This window comes from Pleurodeles waltl, chromosome 3_1 (genome assembly GCF_031143425.1).
Source record: "Pleurodeles waltl isolate 20211129_DDA chromosome 3_1, aPleWal1.hap1.20221129, whole genome shotgun sequence".
Lineage (NCBI taxonomy): Eukaryota > Metazoa > Chordata > Amphibia > Caudata > Salamandridae > Pleurodeles > Pleurodeles waltl.
The window spans coordinates 669,352,156-669,372,855 of NC_090440.1; the positions used below are offsets into that span (position 1 = coordinate 669,352,156).

Here is a 20,700-nt window from a genome sequence, read left to right on the forward strand (position 1 = left end):
CTTATTGGGGGTGGCATTGTGAGTGGGACAGTTGGGGTGGGGGGTTAGGCTGGTTAGTAAGTTAAGTGTTAGAGAGGAGGTAGCTTTGTAAGACCATTGGCCAAGGTTGTGTTTTTGTTAATCGGCATCTGTTTCATTAAAATTGGCCTTTTGCCCACCATTAAGTGGGTCAGAGTTTCTGCAACAACATTATTGGGGCCTCTCTACTAAGACTATGACCAACCTGGGGTGCCAGCTGACAGCAGGTAAGTCTAACCGCCCCCCCCCCCCGATCTCTCCTCCCCTCGGGCAGATTGGGAAGGTGGCACAGTCCAGGACTGCCATTTTGTAACTAGGCTATATTTGAAGTATGGCTGGGTCCAAACTGGGGTGACGTGGTGAGCAAAATAACAATGGATTTAACCCAGATCTGTGACTGGGGGTGAGTGTTTGAAAAGTTTCAACACTCCGTCCATCACTTCATTTTGTTTTGTGATGTTGCTATATTTGGAGTACACCATAGCCCAATGCATACATAGGGATTTGATGTGGGCTCCCTACCACCATTTTGGTAACAGGTGAGCTGGTGGCCAGTGGAAGGGTGCTTCAGGGCAATTTTTTTTCTGTTGAGGTAGCGGTAATTATTGGCTGGACAACCTGTCCGATTCAGAGGCAAAGGTGGCAGAGGCATGCGGCTCCTTTGGGAGGCTGAGCACCTCGATCTGGTAGTCTGCGCTAAAGAGGAGGTAGGCGTGACCCTACCGACGCCCAGGGCGTTGGACCGTGTGGCCATTGCAATTTTGGCATGTTCGCCACCGCGTAAATGGCGGGCGGCGTGTCAAACAGAATGACAGGTGGGTGCGAGGGGGCGTTCTGCGGTAAATCATCTCTCTTGCTCTAATGCCGCTCTGCTGCTTGCAACTAGAGGGTGGAATTCAGGACTGTAAGCCCCGTGCAGTGGCTCTCCATGGCCAGCTGCTGGCCAGATGCTCTAGGTAGGTCCCCTTAAGGATTCTCAGCGAGATACAGTTGTCTAAGGTTCAGTAAGTACTAGAAGCAACAGACCTGAAAACACTAGCTCCTGTGGCCTACTGCTTGATCAGCTCGTAATTCTCTTTCTTGGTACCCCCATAGCCTCCCTTTCCCGTGGGAGGTGCTCTGGAGCGAACTCCGCGCTGTGCTGGTGCTACATAAAAACTATAAATAAATGAGAGGGAGACGGCGCAGGCTCCCGACATCTCTCTGAAGGAGCGCCATTGTTTTTGCTGTTAGGTAGTCTCTAGAGGCCTTATTAGCTTCTTCCTAGCACACCTGGGTAGGAAGTAGATGTAGCCTCTTTATGTAACTATAAAAATTAGTCTACAGCAGGGGATAGAGTGGTGCAGGGTCACACCCTCTGAATTTTGGTCCAATCGTTAGTGGCTATTTATGGATAAAAGAGGGGTAGATTATTGAACCCCTGTCGATCTTTGGTCTCGTCATAAAAGAATAGCCTCTATGTAGTGGTGGAAATTCATCTGCATTTAGAGACAGAGGGATTTAGGGTCAAACTCACTTTTGGTCCGATGACCTATTTGTGAAAGTATGGCAAAACCCAGTTAATCTTTGGTCTCTCCATAGCAGAGTCTGCTGTAGCGGGTGAGACTCCGTGCAAATTAAATACTTGCACACTTACATGTATTTAACACTGAGGTTCTAACTATGAAGCTGCTTCATTCCCTGACCCCACTCAATTTATCACATTTAGATACAGTGCGGGTAGGTGGACATGCCACGTCAGGCCTTGCCCCTACACCTCCCTAGAATGATCATCCAGAACAGCATGCTAGTTTCTGTGTACATTAATTAGGTGTCCTCTAAGAGGGTCACCTGTAGGTAACGATGCAGGTCAGTTTTAATATTCATCGTTCAATGGCTAAGTCACGGTTAGGTAGCATTGCAGTGCATTCCCTGTGACCATTTGTTGAGTGGCTTCTGGAATGTTCACATGTGGAACGCCGCAGGTCTGCATGCCTGCCCATTCAGCTATTGCCTTCTGATATAAAGACATGCGAATACCACAGCACGTCTGCAGTCATGTCCATTAATTAATTAGCCCCTAAACTGGTAGCAATGTAAGTGCGCTAGGCTTTTTCCAGCTGCCGCAATCGTTGGCAATGTCATCATAAGGATTTTTGGGGCCCCATGCAACACTTATTTCTGGGGCCCGTGTTTGGAACAACTTTGATTTTTATCACCCATTTTGTGCTAAATCATGTCAGAAATATTGAATTGTTCACTGATGACTGAGATAGAGAAGTAGAGACATCTGTGATAGAGGTAACATTCCCTTTCCCAGGGGCCCCTTGAAAGGTGGGGGTCCTGGTCAATCGCCCACTTTGTCCGTGATTCAAAGCACCTCTGGTTGTGGGAACCATCATGCAGAATGGAAGGGGAATCACCATATCCTTCCTTCTGAGCAGGATGCTGGGCACATGGTTTGAGATTGAATTATGGGCTTCCAGCTCATACTAGGCTTTCAGTGGTGAAAGGCTGATTTAGCAGTTCGGGCCTAACTCAAAAAGCAGTGTGAAGATTCTGATGGGTACAGTTTAGTACACCTGAATGCCATATAGAGTAAATGGCAACGTCCTGCCAGAGTTATTACTTGAAAAATAAATACCAGATGAGGTCGGTACACAGTTCACCCTGTGGTTCATTTCATCTTAGGGCTGGTGCATTCTTCCCAAAGGTGAGATCAGTGGATGACCAGGGGCAGCGACTGCGGCTGAAAGTTTCTAATATGGGAGCCAAGAGAGGTAGGAGACTGTCATGGGGAGGTCGAGTCTCATAGCACACAGCCAGTGGGTTTTGCATGGCATTCCAGGCCTTTTTTAATTGCGAACAAGTCAAAGCCCCAACTTTGATATAAAACCTAAATGAAATTGTTGGTGGTGTCAGATGTCACCACCACCATCTGGGACTGATATTTCATGATCTGCCAGTCATCGTAAAACATTCCAGTACCCCCCACCCCCCATGCACACACAAGCTTTTGTCTCGTAGGCTAGCCCATGGATAGGGATTAGGGCCACTCAAACCTTACATGGAGTTATTTTCACTGGTTACAATTCATACTTCTTCCCGTACTGTGCAGAGATGGTTGGCTAGGTGGTGTGGGTGCAGAGACCCTTGCGATTTTCTAGCACCCCAAAATTTTACCTCAACAGAACGCCCAAAACTTAATGAACTGGAGATGGTGCAAAACCTCAGTTTCATCAAGCAATGTGTCCATGAGGTAAGACACCTTCATCACATGAAAAATATCTCAAATATAGTCAATTAAGTAAAAGCCCTCACTAAATAACTCAGTTCTATCAGCAGAGTAACCTAAAGGATTTATTATAATATTTAAATGAAATTCAGAGCAGAAGCAATGCCATGAAAGCCCTCATCAGATAGGGCCTAAGAGAGAAGTGCAAACTCAACAATATTTTAAGTCCCAAGTGAGTAGCAAAATCACAATAGAAAGAGAGCCCCCTTAGCAGCATTCAGGAAAGTTCTAGCTCTCTCCGAAAATCAAGGGTTTTTATACTTTACTTTCACATGTAAAATCACTAGAACTGCAGATTAACTGTGGTGTGATCAAATGCGTTACATTCTCTGCAAAGCAGAGCACAGTGGTATTAAGCATCATCTTGCCTTAACACCCAAGCATTACCCAACCACCTGAATATTGATTTTGCCCACTTTCTCCTAATGCCGTGCATAGATGGTAGAACAAACTTGATACGTGAACAAAAGTAAGTTATCATGAACGGATAGTGTACAGTGAGCTGGCCAGCGGAAAGACCTTGAAGTAAAGTTAGTTTGTTACTAGGTGGGGTGGGGAGATTCATCAAGAACAAAAGTTACCATATTTGCAAAAGCACAATAAGACCACTCAGTGATCTGCCAGGACAGCGATGGACAGCCACAGATAATGGATCCCTCTTGATCTACACTATCCAGCACGCAAGAAAACAATCTACTACTTACAGTAACCGAGACACAAAAAAGCCAGCAAACCCGATTCGGATCCTCAAACGACATAGTTGTGCAGAAACAGAAATTCCCGTAGGTGCGATGTTAAATCATAGACTGAGTTACTAACTCATCGTGTTCAACTCTTTGCCTTTCCAGGTCAGTATCAAACACTTAGTGAGTAACTCATCAACCGTACACACTGTCCATCACATTCTATATTCTTGTAACTATGAACAGAATTCTCTGTCGAAAAAGATTATGCTGCCCCGAAGATAAATAACTCTTCAACAACAAATAACTGCGGCAGAGCTGAAAGAAAAGAGCAAATACATACAAGGAAGTGTCTTCTGTTAAAATAAAAAAAACTTGGCGACGGTGCAACAAAATGTAAGCTCATACGAGAGTGCCTGCGGTTTGAAAGCACATCGCCTTATAGGATACGGGCAGCATGACTGCAGGAGGCAATATTTAAACAAGCAAACCAATGGCTAAAAAGTCTGTGACTGAAAGGAGTTGTGTACGGATTTGCAATGTAAACGACATAAAACTGTGGGCTGAGTATACAAATGACTTAATGGGTAAGAGACAAGGTGAGTCAGAAATTATTATGATCAGATATCCCACAGTGCTAAGCGCATACCGCAGCAGGTGTGGGCTATAGAAAGTCCTCTCAATGCCCATTCACTTACTGGCATCTCCGGAAGGCACGTTCATCTATGGGATCCGAAAGTAGGTGCAGCACAGAGGAGTGTTTTAGGCATACCTCTTCGGGGCTAGGTGCAGTTTGGAGATGACATAGAAAACCTTTAGCACAAATCGTTTAAAATGGCCCTTCTTTCAAGGTGAAGACTAGGGCACCTCCTGAGGGGAGGATATTATATACATTATATCCTAAGCACTAGTCTAGGCATTATAGCCTTCCTCCTGGTAAAGGCAGGTTTCCGACCGGTCTTCCAGGAATGGCTCTTTAGACATGCAAGAGGTACCAGTTCCTAGCCACAGCGGTAGTCTTCACTATGCCAGACAGAAGGCCAACTACTGTTGCAGCACTTTTGGATTACATCCTACACACCTAGGAGATGTCAATCATGGATGCTTCCAGGATAGCATTACTTCAGGATGTGCCATAAAAACTGTTGAAACAGAGATAGACTTCTGAAACCTTGGCCCAAGGTGAAACCCCTTGCCTCCGCATGAAAATGACTACTGGTACCAGCTTGTCTTCAGAATCCTCTCTTTGAAACTCTAAGGCCCAGATTTACAAGAAAGGGGCGTATCAGTACTGATGCGCCACTTTACTTGCGTCGCCCTTGCCCACCTAACGACACCACCTGTGCATCGTATTTATAAAAAATGTTTGACACAATTATGGTGCTTTGCTACACCAGCGTCAAAATTGTTGATGCTAGTGTAGCAACGTGCAAGGAGGCACATTAATTTCAATGGGTGTGTCATTTAAAATGCCTGCTTTGAGCAGGCAATTTATAAAAAAACACACCAAAAATGGCGCAGTGAAATCCTGTAAATTTCACTTCCCCATTTTTGCAGGCCATGTAACGCTGGAACACCCCCCTTGCACATATTATGCCTGACGCAGGCATAATGTGGCACAAGGGGTCACAAAGTAGCGCAATACATGCATTGCGCCACTTTGTAAATATGGCGTTGCGAAAATTGCCTCCTTGAGCTACATTAGCGTAAAAAAATAATGCTAATGTGGCACAAGGCGGCGCTACACCTTTGTGAATATGGCCCTATGTGCGATTTCAGATACTTTTTTATCCTTGAAAAGGTGGCAGGCTGTGAGAGTTAGAAGTGCTATCCAGTATGTCTGAGGCTTTTTTCAAATGATGCTGAGCATTTTCGTGCAATAGATTGCTCCTTCAATTTTATCTGGGGATTCTAAATAAATTAGAACAGGATGTTGTTTTGCCAGTTTTCTTAACATTTCCACATTCTGATGCAGAGGTCATTCTCCTTCTCTCAGGTGTATGTCCTATCTGATCCACAGCTTTTCATAAATATGACCCTTTTTAGGATCAAGCCTGCGAGTGCATGTGTCTCGCTTGTGAGACACTATTGTACACAGAAAATGGCATAGAGCCCATCTACTGGGTACCATTTGTTGTCCTCATGTCACTCTTCTTTACCGGCTTTGTCATTGGCCTGTGCATGTGAAACGTAATTTCTGGTTATTTTTGTGGACGAGGGACCAAGCATAGCTTGATTAAAGTTAATCTGTGCCCACCCACTGCTCCTGACTCAATTGAGGTCAGTGTTTTAAATGGAAAAAGAGAAGTGCTGGTACTCCCCAAATTGATTGGGGTGGGTCTGAAATGTGTCTGGGGCATGGCCTCGATGCATCTATTTACAGTATCAACAGTTGCTTCTTCAAAGTAAAGCGTCTTAATGCCTTGAGCCAAGTCCAGCTTATAGGTGCCGGGCATAATGGGTATTTTTTGTAGTTTTACATAGCGTGAACTTGGCCCGACGGCATTAGATCGTTTTACATGAGATGCAGAAGTTTGACGTGGAGGTATATATTTTTTTGTTTTTATGGCACAGGAAATTAAGTGGTTTTCCCAGAGTACCAGGATGTTGAGTTGATGCTGGGGTTTCACCTTCTCGTGTTATAAAGACAACAAAGTATGCTTTCAGGTAGAACTTGTGCTTCTCATGTAAACAGTGTAATGCCCTCGAGCCAGGTTTGCGCTACATATAACTGCAAAAAGTACTAGTTGCTCCCAGCACACGGTCCGAACGTGGCCGAAGGGCGTTCGTCGTTCTGACAGATACCGGTGGGTGTATTATAGCCACTGCTTAATTTGTGCTTGTTTCCGGTACTGAGCACCGGCACTTATTTTTGAGGGCCGGCGCTTATTTTTCTGCTTCAAGCATTTGCTGCGAGCAAAAGACAAGCGAAAAACGTAAAGGCGTCACAAAGGGAGAAAGCAGAAAGCTGCAGGTGTGAGCTGAAGGGGCAGGGGGTGGCTGTAAATGGATCAAAGAGGCCCGAGATGGCTTCAGAGTGACTTTTACCTCAGTATTCCGTGTTCGCACATTAAATTGCAGCAGCCGCGTGTTTAAGAGGGGTCTTTGGGCACCGGCACCTTTTTATTTACAACTTAAGCACTGATTATAGCACTGCAAACTTGCACTACAACTGACAGCACAACGGTTCCAATCTCTGGAGTCCTCGCCCTCAAGTCACATCTACTTAGTCTCCAGGCACTGTCAGTTAGGCTGTTGGGCTGCAGCAGCAACACAGCGCTGGAATACACTCGCCATTGTGTGTCAGAGCGCCTCGAAGCCATGCTCCATCCAAAGCCATGCCCTTCAGTAGCTCCTGTGTTGCACGTACCTATACCCCAGAGCCTGACCCCAGCATGCCCCTAGGAGCACCGGTATGTCACTAAGAGTAACTGTACTCTCCTGACACAAGGAGAAGTTCCGGTACTCAAAGCGCGGGGGGGGGGGGGGGGGGGAGCCCTGAGAAGTGCCGGTACTCAGTACCGGTGAGCCCAGGCCCCTTTAAAGCACTGTCTGAGGTACTATTTCTTCCCTGTTCCCACTCCCACCTACCCCCGACTGCTGCTCCCTTCATAGCGCTTGCACTTTTTGTCTTGTTCTTCATTCTTGCTGTCTCCCTTTATCACCTTCCCTTTTACTGTTTTTCTCTCTCTCCTTGGGGACCTTTTTAATGTTTAACCCCCCCAAAAAAAAAATGAAAAAAACGTTGACCGATCATTGTTATTTTGAGAATGCGATTTTCTGCTAACCTGCGGGCAACTATATGTGTTTTCTGAATTTTTAATAAACAACGAAGGCGCCTAGATGTTTGCACTATATAAATGTAGATGGTTTCCGAGAACGCTGCGTGCCCGTGTTATCTGTTCCTTGGTACCCAAGCGGCACTTGCAGGGTTCTAACCGCGAGCTGGAGGCTCGCGCAGCATTCCTGTGCTCTTGTCGCCTTTTTAATCAAATTGTTGCCTTCTGAAATACTTAACCACGGTTTGTCCAAAATGCCTTCAGTATTTATGCAGCGCCTATTTATTCCCTTATATTTTACTTTCCAGTAGACACAGCAACGTTTTATGTTTGGGAGGAGGTATGTTTTTGATAATTAAAGCGGGACTCCCTCCCGCAGAGACGCACATTTCCACCGAGGATATCGAATTCACAGTGTAGCCTTCCTGCTATGTGGGAGATGAAGGAGTCGGGGCTGCAGGCCTGGCTATTTTTCAATATCATCTAATTTTATTTTGTACATTTACAAAACTTGTTTCCGTACTCGTGCTTGCAAAAAATGAATACTATTAAAATATATCCCATGACAAAGCCAATAGACCCTTTGATATATTTTGTATGCTGTGCTTTGTGCTGCCAGGCGTACACACATAAACTGTTAACATCACACTCTTTATGTAATGTGCTTTAGTCTGGGCAGACCTACTATAAGCCACACTCGTTAAGATTACAGCTGGGAAACAGGTTTTGGTTGAATCTTACTGCTAAGGCACCTGCAAGCTGCGATCATGCACTAATTCTGTGGTGTGTGTTACAGTCAGTGGACATGAAGCTGCCCGTAGGCAAACTGCGTCGCACTGAAACAGACTAATACACAGATGCATCATGCACTTACAAGCATACGTACATGGACACAGATGTAAATATAAATAAATATGTATTCATGCACCCTCTAATACACACATGATAACGTGCACAACCCTAAATGCAAATGCATATGCATTCACTCACACACACACACACGTACACATATCCATTAATACACACTCACACATAAAAAACACAAGCACACACGGACAGAGTTTCGTTCGATCGGCACAGACTTTATGTTAAAACACTGTATTTGCTTTTTGAACTGGAGTCAAAGCTGGCTGGTTCCCAGAAGCCCAGGTTTCTCTTTGGAGAAATGGCGGCCGGCACTGGGCACTAAAATGTGTAGGTGTTACATGTTACAGGTCTAGCCCCACCTAGCAGCGTGAGAACATAGAGGAACGTGAGGGCACGTCCGAGGCAAGCTGAGAGGCAATCCTCTCGGGGGATGCTGGGCTTCCCTCCTCCCTTGGGAGTCTGAAGGCATCCAAGGACTATGGAAATGCAAACCCTCGACATGTCTGTTTGTTCATTTGTGTGAGTCACTCCCAGGCCTCCTCCTTCCCGACTGTCTGTGTTTCTTACACTACCTCACCATGCCTGTGTGCCTCTATGTACCAACGCTCCTCTGATTCAAAACCCCTCTGTAAAACGCCCATCTGCCCCCTAGCCTCATCTCCTCACACCGCCCACATTGCCCCTGCACCTTTCACTGTTGTCTGTGTTGCCCCGTCCCTAGAAGTTGCTGTGCGCCACACACACCCACAATGTACTTGTGTCCCTGCCCCTGCCTGCTTGTGAATCTGATAAACATGTCCCCATTCCCTCACAGTTTGTCCACATGGTCCAAGTACCACAATCTGGAGCATGTCTTAGTTCTTATAAAGTCAACTTACCCCCAACTCCTCACAGTCAGTCCTCACACACCAATTCCTCAGAGCCTGTCCCTCTGACCCAGCTCATCGGTCTGTCCGCGTGCCCCAGCTCTTCACAATCTGCCAACTCACACTTCTTTCATTGTTGACGTGTCCACTGCTGAATCCATCCACATGCCCTCCGGCTCCAGCGCCTCACAGTCTGTTCACATGCCTTGGCTCCTCACAGTTTGTGGACAAGCCTCTGCTCCTCTTACTATCTGTCCACGTGCAAAAGCACACCAGTTAAACATGGGCCACAAACTCGCTTCCCCTCCACTACTCAGAACCTCTGACTGTTCCACGTTGTTGCTTGCCGTTTTTATAACTTTCAGTCATGCTGCCCATCAGCCGCACTGCTGTACAACATGGCTAATAGATACTGACAGAGTGTAATATGCTATGTTTCCTTTTGTGTGTGTTCTATATTCTGTGTTTAATGTTCTGTGTTCCACATTGCATCAGTGCGCTGGCAAAGTTCCAGAACCAGCAGTTGGACACTGGCTCTGGACTCGTCAGGCCGTTATTTGCTGTCGTGGATCTTTTCTTCGGAATAAAGAAACATCTTCAAAGTGGAAGTGTGGGCTAAGTTTTGTCTTCCTGTGTTCCTGCGCATTTCCCACTCCACAATTTTGGTACCAGGAGTGGGGCGGTAGATTTATGATCCACTGACCGCAATCAGAGTGTGAGCAGCGCGTTTCGACCGCAATCGGAGTGTGAACAGCGCGTTTCGACCGTTATCGGAGTCTGAACGGCGTGTTTCTTGTTCACTTGCAAAGACCATTGCTTACCGCGATCTACTTCCTGGAGGTAAGCCCTGCTGAAGTTAGCCAGAGGATTAGAGAGAGCGCACAAGCTGTTGAGGTTTTTCCGTTAGGCGCTCGAGCGTTCAGGTTTATCCCCGCGTGCGCTGGCTCGTGCGCACGGCTGCATCTCCGCGTGCGCATGCACGAGCGTGCTCAGTGACACCTCACACGCTGATCGTTGCCTAGCAGCATGCGTCTACCGCTTCCTGTTTCCTTACGCGTGAGTTGCTGGGGCAACGCGCCAACGGCAAGAAAGTAGCAGCACGCGTCTACTGCTTCCTGTTTCCTTACACGTGAGTTGCTAGGGCAATGCGCCAACGCCAAGAAAGTCATGTTCTCGGGGGATTATTTCCTTGGTGCACGGATCGGATACATATTAACGCTCTCAACTTTGAAAAGACACAGCAATATGGATTTGTTTGACACACTGCTACAGATTTAAATCCACAAATGACTGCAGATTCAACAATAATTTGACAATCTTGTTTAACTCAATGGCTATTACAATTTTGGTTAATTAAAAAAATATATATATATAATATCTTTAAGACAACATTCGCTGTGTTGTGCGTTTGGGACAATTTCTATCTTGGGTGTTTACAGGACATAGTCTACTCTATTGTCATGGCGTCAAATCAACTTGTGATGCAGCCTCCTCCCTTTTTGCAAAAGGCTGGTAAGCCGGAGATAAGATGGAACGAATGTTTGAGAATTTTTGAAAACTATTTGTCAGCGATAGATGCTGTTGGTTATTCGCCATCCAGGAAAATGGCACTCCTATTTAACCATCTAGGAATAGCTGGTCAACGTGTTTTTGACAATCTACCCGTAATTCAACCGCCGGCTGGAGATAATGTGGCTTGGGATGTTTATACCGAAGGAAAGGAGAGGATTAAAAAGCAATATGCAGATGACTCGAACGTTTTATTGGAAAGATTCAACTTTGCCATGTGCAAGCAGTCTTCAGATGAATCTGTTGATGAATATTTGGCTAATTTGCGTGTACTTGCATCAAAATGTGACTTTGGTAACATCGTTGATACGTACTTTAGAGATCAATTTGTTTTTCATTGCTACTCTAAGAAAGTTCAAGAACGCATACTGGCTTGTCGCAACCCTTCTTTGGATGAGGTTGTTGATTTGGCCAGAGCCATTGAGAGGTCGACTGTCACATCCAGAGTTGTGAGTAGACAGGGTGTTGCATATGGGTTAGGCGAACAAGGGATTGTAATCACTTAGCTGATGAAACAGCAGTAAGTTTCATAAGAGAGAGATCTGTAAAACAGAAGAGAGTGCAAGCCCAAGTGGGCAGGGCCTGTTTCCGTTGTGGTTCCCACAATCACATGGGTAACAATCCGAATTGTCCTGCTGCAGGGAATTTTTTTTTAAAATGCCGTAAGATTGGCCACTTCCAGGTAGTTTGCAAACAGGCAAACTCTGGATCCAAGGTGAGAATCAGCAATGTGAATGCTGAAGATGCAGAGGAGATGGCTCAATGCTCTGGTAGATTATCTAACCTAGTCCTCACTGTGGATCTTCCTAATCAAAGCAAGGGGTGTTCTGGGGTTCACTTCAAGGGTCCTGTATGTGAGGCGACTGTAGATTCTAGAGGAGTAGTCGTAATGGCAGACTCTGGTGCTCCCATCACCATCCTGGCAGACAAAACGTATTTTCAGTTATGGCCTGAAACTAAGAAACTACTGAAAGCTGATGTTGCTCCTAAAGCTTTTGGAGATCAAGACATAGATCTTTTAGGTTTTTTCTATGCTACTCTAGAAATTCTAGGTAGGTCTATTGTCACTAAAATCTATGTGGCTTTGAAAGGCAGGAACATAATTGGGTGGAAAGACCTGGCATGTTTGGGGAATGTACTTTGTCCAGGGCAGGAGAATCCTATAGGATTAGGTGAGAGGTCACACATGGTTGACAGTGCATCAATTTTGCATGTCATGCCCAATAATATAGTTCCTGAGCAATACACACGAAAGTTTCCTGATATCTTTGTAAATAGAGTCAGGAATGTGAAGGGGTTTGAGCACACTATCAGACTCAAAGATGGAGCTATTCCTGTTGCTCATAAGGTCAGACCCATCCCACTCTCCATCAGAGATCAGCTTAAGGTGTTGCTTGACAAACTAGTAGTGGACAACATAATCACTGCAACAAATGCATCAGAGTGGGTTTCTCCGATAGTTGTTACAAAAAAATAATAATGGGTTGTGTGTAGATTTGAGATCCCTCAATAAAAATATTCTAGTTGATTGTCACCCCCTATCACACATACAGGAACTGATAACCACAGTGGGAAATTCAAAATGTTTCTCATCTATAGACCTACACTCGGCTCATCACCAGATTCCCCCTAGCAAAGACTCTCAGGATTTAACTACTTTTGTTACACCCTATGGTGCTTTTAAGTCTCTCAGATTGCCATTTGGACCTGCCTCAGCGGCAAGTGTCTTTCAGAAAATGATGGATACTTTGTTCGGGCATCTTAAGGAAGTTTGTGCTTTCCAAGATGATATTTTAATTCATACAGCAACCATAGAAGAACATGAGCAAGTTTTAGATAAAGTTTTCACCTTTCTTCAAAGGTGTGGGTTGACCATTAAGACTGAGAAATGCACTTTCTTGGTTAAGAGTGTGGAATATCTCGGTCACTCCATATCTGCTGAGGGCATAAAACCCAAAATGTGCAATCTGGAAGCTGTGAAAAAAGCCCCTGCTCTGTCGAACAAAGACGAATTACGTTCTTTTCTTGGGCTGTGCGAATATTATTCCAGATTTGTGAATGGATTTCCAATAATAGTTCAACCCCTCCGGTCTCTACTAAAAAAAGGTAGTACATTTGTTTGGGATAGGCAAGCAAATTATGCTTTTGAGCATATCAAACATGTGGTTCTATCTGCTCCTACTTTGAAATCTTTTATTCCTTCAGCCAAGTCGTTCATAACAGTGGACGCTAGTCTTAAGGGAGTCGGAGCGGTGTTTGGGCAGTGGCAAGATGGGCAGGAACACACAGTCGCTTTTGCATCCAGAGCTCTTTCTAATGCTGAGTGTAATTACAGCACTATTGAACGGGAAGCCTTAGCTTGTGTTTGGGCTGTTCAGAAATTTAAAACGTACATTTGGGGAACTCACTTTGAAATATTCACGGATCACAAACCCTTAGTATTTTTATTGAACGGCAATGGTCTAGGTAAGGCGTCTGCCCGGCTGGTGCGACTCTTATCTAAACTGCAAGAGTATAATCTTGAAGTCAAATACGTTAATGGAGGGAAAAATGTAAGAGCGGACTGTTTATCTAGACTTCCACTGCCATACATCATGGATGTGGGAGATGACCAAGACACGGAATGTGTAATAGGAGTTTTAGATCTAATCTCTGCATCAGATGGTATTTTTTCACAAAAAGAGTGGGAGTCGGCCATGGTCAATGATGCTTTACTCTCACAAGTACTATATTACGTAAAGCATGGTTGGCCCAACAAAAAGTCATATTCTGGGGAGATGAATGCTTTCAAACAGCTTGAGATGGAGCTGTCATGCGAAAATGGCTTTTGCATGAGGGGATCTGTGTGTGTACCTCCTAAGACTTGAGACCTAGATTGATTGAAGTAGCACATCAGGGTCATATGGGTATTTCTGCCACATGCAAAATTTTGAAGGGAAAATATTGGTGGCCCAACATAGACAAACATGTTACAGAATTTATCAATCAATGTCCATTGTGTGTAGTGTCTGATAAACATTTGACAACAGTGTAAAACCCTTACATACTGTTGCTTTGCCAAATAAGCCGTGGGAGAGAATTGCTTTGGATTTCTCTGGTCCTTCCTATTTGTTACCAAAAGATATGAGGTATCTGATTGTTGCTATTGATTATTTTTCTAAATGGATTTATTTTTCATTTGTAGAAATTACTGACACGGATTCTGCAATTCGATTCTTGACAGATTTATTTGTTCTGGAGGGAGCCCCTTCAGTGATCGTCTCAGATAATGGGGTACATTTCACCTCAAAGAAAATGGCTTGTTTTTTAGAAAAGTTCAATATTCAACATTTACAGGTTGCTTTGTACAGTCCTGCCTCGAATGGATTAGTGGAGAGGGCCTATAGAATATTAAGAGAAGCAATTGCAACGTCAGAGATTTCCTAAAGGAGAAAATATGGGCCTATTTGAACACGCCACATTCCAAACACAGGCATTTCCCCTTTTACTCTATTAAGAGGTAGGGAATCAAGGTCCAGACTTGTACCGGCCTGGTTAGCCAACTCTCTTAGTGACAATTCAGATAGGTCTGATTGTGATGAGAGATCGTGTCGTAGAAAAACAACTAATTAAAAAAAAAACTATGATAAAAGACACAATGTCAAGGACAAAGAGGTGAATGTGCATGATTAGGTGTTAATCAAGAAACCTCAGAGAGTTGCTAAAGGGGGATCAAAATATTCTCTTCCAGTTAAAGTATTAAGGGTAACTAAAGCTTCTGTTTTGCTAGAGGGCAAAGGGTGGTGGAATAGAAACAGCGTTGTTCCTATCACTAATAGACAGGCTCACATATTTAAAGATGTTTACTCTGACAGGAATAGTGATGCATCGGACAGTCTGTTTCATCATGATATCCCTGCATTGCAAACAAATGAAACAGACACATTGCACTGGCGAAGTTCCAGAAAACAGCAGTTGTCAGTTGGACACTGGCTCTGGACTCGTCAGGGCGTTATTTGCTGTCGTGGATCTTTTCTTCGGAATAAAGAAGAATCTTCAAAGTGGAAGTGTGGGCTGAGTTTCGTCTTCCTGTGTTCCTGCGCATTTCCCACTCCACACAGAGCCAATATCTCTCACTTAGGCAAGACCTATTGATTTTGCCAATGCTTGATGATTATTTGTGGCCTGTCAGGAGAGCGCCGTACAGTCATCTCTGTTGCATGCCACGAGGGGCAGCCTTGCTTCCCTTCACTCTGGACAGTAGAACCAGAGGTCGTTAGCATCCAGGTGAGGGGCAGCCAGGTTCCCCACCAAACAATTGCAAGGATACTTCTTGGGCCACCGTTACTATTTTTGTTTCTCATTATTGTTTTGTCCTAATAGAGACGGAAAAACTGCGCTTTCCTCCGTCCTTCAGCGTTGAGGCCATTTTTATCTGTGCTAATTCCGCTAGAGCACCCTTGAAATATATGTATTTGCAGCATCCTTAGGTCTTCCTCTTGCTGGATGGAGCCAGAGTGATGCTGCTGGTCTTTTCAGGACTGGACCAGGATGAGGAGGTGGAGCACATGTTACTTACCAGCAATCTTCGGTACGTTGGCTCTGCTATCCTCATTACAGTCATTGTGTCCTTCCTTCCCGTCCTGTTTTTGCATTGGTCTGAAGCTTTGATAGATGACCAGGAAGAGGCATACTCTCTTCTTATGGTCCCTGTCCGCGGAGGTAGCAGAAAGGGGTCTGTTACGAGTGCCAATTAGTTTGGATGTGCTGCAGCAAGTGGAATATTTGTGGAATAGGGGGACATAGTGGGTGACCTCATTTAGTAGGGAATCGGATGAGAAAGGGAAACGGATAACACAGTTTACCATGTGAAATCCAAGCTTTAATTGAATTATGTGCTGCCCAGCTCAGGGAGCAGCTTTTAAGCCGGCACAAGTGGCATGGCCACTCCACAAAGGAGTAGGGTTCAACTTATTGTTCTAGGTTATTGAGTTCCGAGTCAGTCTGTGGTGTTCCGTGCCAGCATCAACTAAATCAGAAGTTCAGTACATTGAACTCCTGCCAGTGCCTTGTGCCGTTGTTCCTGAAGCCTTTCTTTGGTGGAGCTGCTCCGCAGTGGCCACCCTGCTGGTGGCCAGCCCTGCCAATTTTCCCACAATCATATATTGCTAGCTGCTCCGGGCCAGGTATTTTCCTTGGAGTATAAAACCAGTACCCAAAGTGCCACACAAACTACACCAGACTCTTAGGGTGATCATTAGATAAAAAAGAAGGTAAAGCAGCCAAGCCTGTGGATAGAGGAAGCGCCTGCCTGTGTTTCAAGGGTAATAGGGAGGTGGGCACTGGCAATCATTTTAGGGGAAAGGAGGTTATTTTTAGGTCTCGCCTACACAGTGCATGCACTGTGCTGCAAGACATATATTTCGCTTTTCAGTGGGCTTACAACCCACCCACAGCATAACTTTAGTTATTTTTGCTGTCACTCTTGTTAGCAATCTTTTGATTTCTTAGCTCCTGTAGGCGTCCCTTCCTTTCTTGTGTTAGCTACTTCTTGAGGCATAGACTAAGTACATGTATTCTTGTCTATGGTTTTCCTCCCGTCTTTATGCAACACACTATTTTTTTCATAAGCATTTCCGTATTATTCCTGGACATGCAATGCACTTTCCTACATAACACACCACAGTCATACAGCTTCTTACTTATGTTGCTTTCACTCTGTCTACCATCTCTACTGACACTTTAGTTACTTACATCCACATCTGTACTAGTCTAGGCTACTCCGCTCTACTCCACTCCACTCTACACCACTTCACTCTACGCCACTCCATTTTACTCCACTCCATTCTACACCACTCAAAACCCCCATGCCATACCACTTCAGTCTCTTCTCCACTCTATGCCATGCTACCATATGCTGCTCTATGCTACTCTACATTATGCCACTCTACTCTGCATCACTCCATTATATGCTACGCCACTCCACTCCAATCCACTCTACATCACTCTTCTCCAGTCTATGCCACTCTACTCTATTCTATGCCACTCAACTTTACACCACTCCATTTCACTCTGTCACTCAACTGTGCACTAAGCCAAACCGCACCACTCTACGCATCTCAACTCTACTCCATACAACTCTACTCCACGCCACTCTATTCCCCACTACTCTACTTCACTCTATGGTACTCCAATCTACTCTACACTACTCCATTCTATGCCACTTCATTCCACACCACTTCACTCTACACCAATTCACTATGCGCCACTCCATGCATTATACTCTACACCACTCAATGCCACTCCACTCTACACCACTCTAGGGGACTCCACACTACTCCACTCTCTCCTATGCCACTCCACTCTACCCTAAGCCATTTCACTCTACTCCACCCTATTCTATGCCAATCCACTTTACGTTACTCTACGCCACTCCAATTCAGTCCATGTTATGCTATGCCACTCTGCTCCGTTATCCTCTACTCCACTATCTTTTATGCCATTCTACTCTTCAACACCCCACTAACTTATAGCCATGCTCAACAGCAACCACGCTGCAGTACAGCACGGCTAAAAGACATTGTCAAAAATGTTCGAGATGGATGAACTTTAAAGGAGCTTCTGCTTCCTGTCTGCAATCCTGCCTGACAGCGGTAACCTAGACTCCCCTCTTCCTGACCATTCCCCACTAATGAAACGTGCCGGGGATTTTCAGTGACCCCCCATCGGCAGAAGAGAGGCAGCAGCGAAGGGCCGGCATGTTCTGCTCAGGAGCCAAGCGACCATGGCGTGCCCCATCTGCGGTTGTCGAGGCCGCAACGGGGGACCTTGACCGGGCTCCCTGGGCCTGTCTGAGGGTATTTGCTGGCCTGTGGTGCAGAGGTAAGGAGCGAGCACCCTCCCTATGAGAGACGGGCATTAAAGAGAGCCAGACTTGGCAATGTGGATCTCCGCTGTGGCCCAACGCAGGGAGGTGAGTGCAGCAAGGAGATGCCAAATAGACTTTTCTCCTCCTTGTGAACTCCATTACAAGCCAGGACTAACCTGGCTGAGGAGATATTGGAGGTGGCCCTCGCACGAGGCTGTGATCCTTTCAACTCTCGGCTCCATACGTATGGGGAGGCCACGCACTGCAGCTAGGCTTTCCCCTAATTGCAGGAACAGCCAAGTTGAATCGGGCCCCTAGTGGATGAACATGTGTATTATGGCTGCTGCACATTGAACTGTGAGGCCCGCAAGGCATCCGAGGCCTTCATGCGGCTTAGCCTTATGTAGATAGGTGAGTGGGATGCCCTGGGGGCTGACTGGGGGACTGCTCTGCCTTGTGTGATTTTTGACAGTTGACATAGCTCCAAAGTCGAAATATAAATCAGCGCTGCCACAATTTGCTGGGCCCAGCAGGGGGATGCCAATTAACAGTTGAGACCCCTTACATGCACCCAGTGTGCTACACAGTCTGGAGCGGTAGTGCCCCCTTCTAACTGAACCACCCTAATTGCCTCCACCCTGGAGGATACTCTCATCGGACCTGCCTCCATGGTGAATCTGGGCAGAGCTCTGTGAAACTTGGGGACCCACTTGGAGGCCTTAGAGACTTTGTATGCAGCAACATCTTGCCTTAAATAGCCGCTGCTCCCTGCAGCTGCAGTTGAGGAGCTACCAGACACCTGACAAGATCATTGTTCACTGACAGATCGCCCGTCCATTAAACTCTGTCCATCTGGTGGTGTTGGAGGGAACCTTCCCTTCCCTCTGAAGCCCCAGCACGCTACTACACCCCTTGCCGCCTGCTCGTGCTGCCCCTGGGCAAACAGGACACATGGCGGGCTTCTGCAGTCATTCCCTCGCTTGGACTTACCTTTCCAAACCATATGAGGGATAATCAAGGCCTCAAGAGATCATCATTTGCAGGCTGCTCATGCTTCCCCATGACAAGTGGGCCAACGCCTAGACATCCTTTTGCTCCCACTTTTGTGCCAGTATTCTTTGCCCAGTAATAGGGCATAAAAAATTTCGCAGTTGAAAGCTGCCCAAAGAAAGATGGACCAATATACCACTTCCACAGCAGATAATAGAGGTGCAACGGGGGAAGACGCCACTGAACCTACTGAACCTGCCCCTTGCGGACCTGACGGCCACCCTCAAGGCAATCTAGGATTCCAGGGAAGCAGAAGAATCAAAAGTGGGTGGTGTCCGTGTCGACCTCTCCCTTCTGAGACAAGACCTCCACAAGTTGGCGAAAAGGGTTAAGGAGGGCGAGACGATTATTGACAGCCGAAGATGATGTGACTACCCTTAAGTGACAAGTTTCCCAATTACTGTCCAAAGTGTCAGTTCTGGATGATTGGGTGGAAGACACTGAAAACCGCTCACGCCAATACAATCTGTGCCTCATTGGAGTGCAGGAGGGAGTTGAGGGAGCCAGCATGGATGATCTCCTGAAAGGCTGGTTTTAAAAGTTGTCCCACTGCTTCATAGTAGAGCGGGCACACCAACCCCTGGTCAAGAAGCCTCCCCTGGGAGCCTGTCCCCGTCCTTTTGTGGCGTGCATCCTCAATCATTGAGATCGCGACGCCATTCTACACGAGGCTTGGACCCAACCTGATTTGAGGAACTCTAATGCAAAAAAATTTATCTTTCCGGATTATACCAGGGTAGTTCAGCAATGTCGCCACTCCTTTAAAGAGGTAAAGCAAAAACTCTGGGCTCTCAACATCCGCTACATGCTCCTTTTTCCCGCCCGGCTCAAAATCATTTTTGCCTCCTCCACTTACTTCTTCGACACTCCTAAACAAGCCTGGGAATGGGCGACGGAGCAACGACCACTGCACCCATCGGGCTCTGCGGACCCAGTGGAAACTCAATCAGGGAAGTACCCTCCATCGCATCCTACTAGGGAACCCCACAGGCATTGCAATAGATCCCAGAAGAATAAGTCATCGTGGGGCGAGAGGGAAGCTTCAGCAAGTCTGTCTCCCGCTGACAAAGTGCTATGTCATGCACATCAAGAGGCCTCCCTTTCTGATATCCTGGTTATCTTCAAATCTACAGTGAGCTTGCCAGACTCCCTGCCTTGACTGCCTTAAAAGACATTGCTAGATTACTATGCAGGATGGGCTCCAGATTAAAGCATTGTGTAAGGCCCGACTGGCGTTGGTGGCGTATCATTAGTTACTGAGTGGCTAAGTTGGGTTGGGGTCAAAAGATGTCTTCTCTTGAGATGTTTTCTTCCAACTTACTTTATATAGAGGGCTCCACTCTCCTTGGTTGTACATTGCTGTCAGGCAAATTATCCTTGCAAGGCCAAATTGAGTTCTAGACCAGGGGTCTCCAGCCTTTTCTGTAGTGAGAGCTACTTCTGATCAGTGAAAATCATTATGAGCTATTGAAGGCCAAGGCACTCGCACAGTGTTACTAAACACTCCCAGCCCAGCTCAATGACTCAGTCTAATGTCCATACAGCCAGAAACTATAGTATGAACAAAATACTTTTTGACTAGGGGCGCTATGACAGGACTGACGTGCCAGTGAGAGTGTGGTCTTGTGTGCGTATGAATGGGATATATGTGAATAGGTGAAAGAGAGCCTGTGTCATATGTACTTGTGGCACATGACATACCTTTCCCCATATGTAAAACCATTATATGTAACACAAACATACAACC

General features: G+C 45.9%; 1 protein-coding gene across 1 annotated transcript in view; it reads right to left on the reverse strand.

The window, feature by feature from the left end:
* The window catches only part of LOC138284455 (fatty acid desaturase 2-like), a 100,928-nt gene that overhangs the window by 60,678 nt on the left and 19,550 nt on the right, over window positions 1–20,700 (reverse strand). The gene's annotated exons all lie outside the window — the stretch shown is intronic.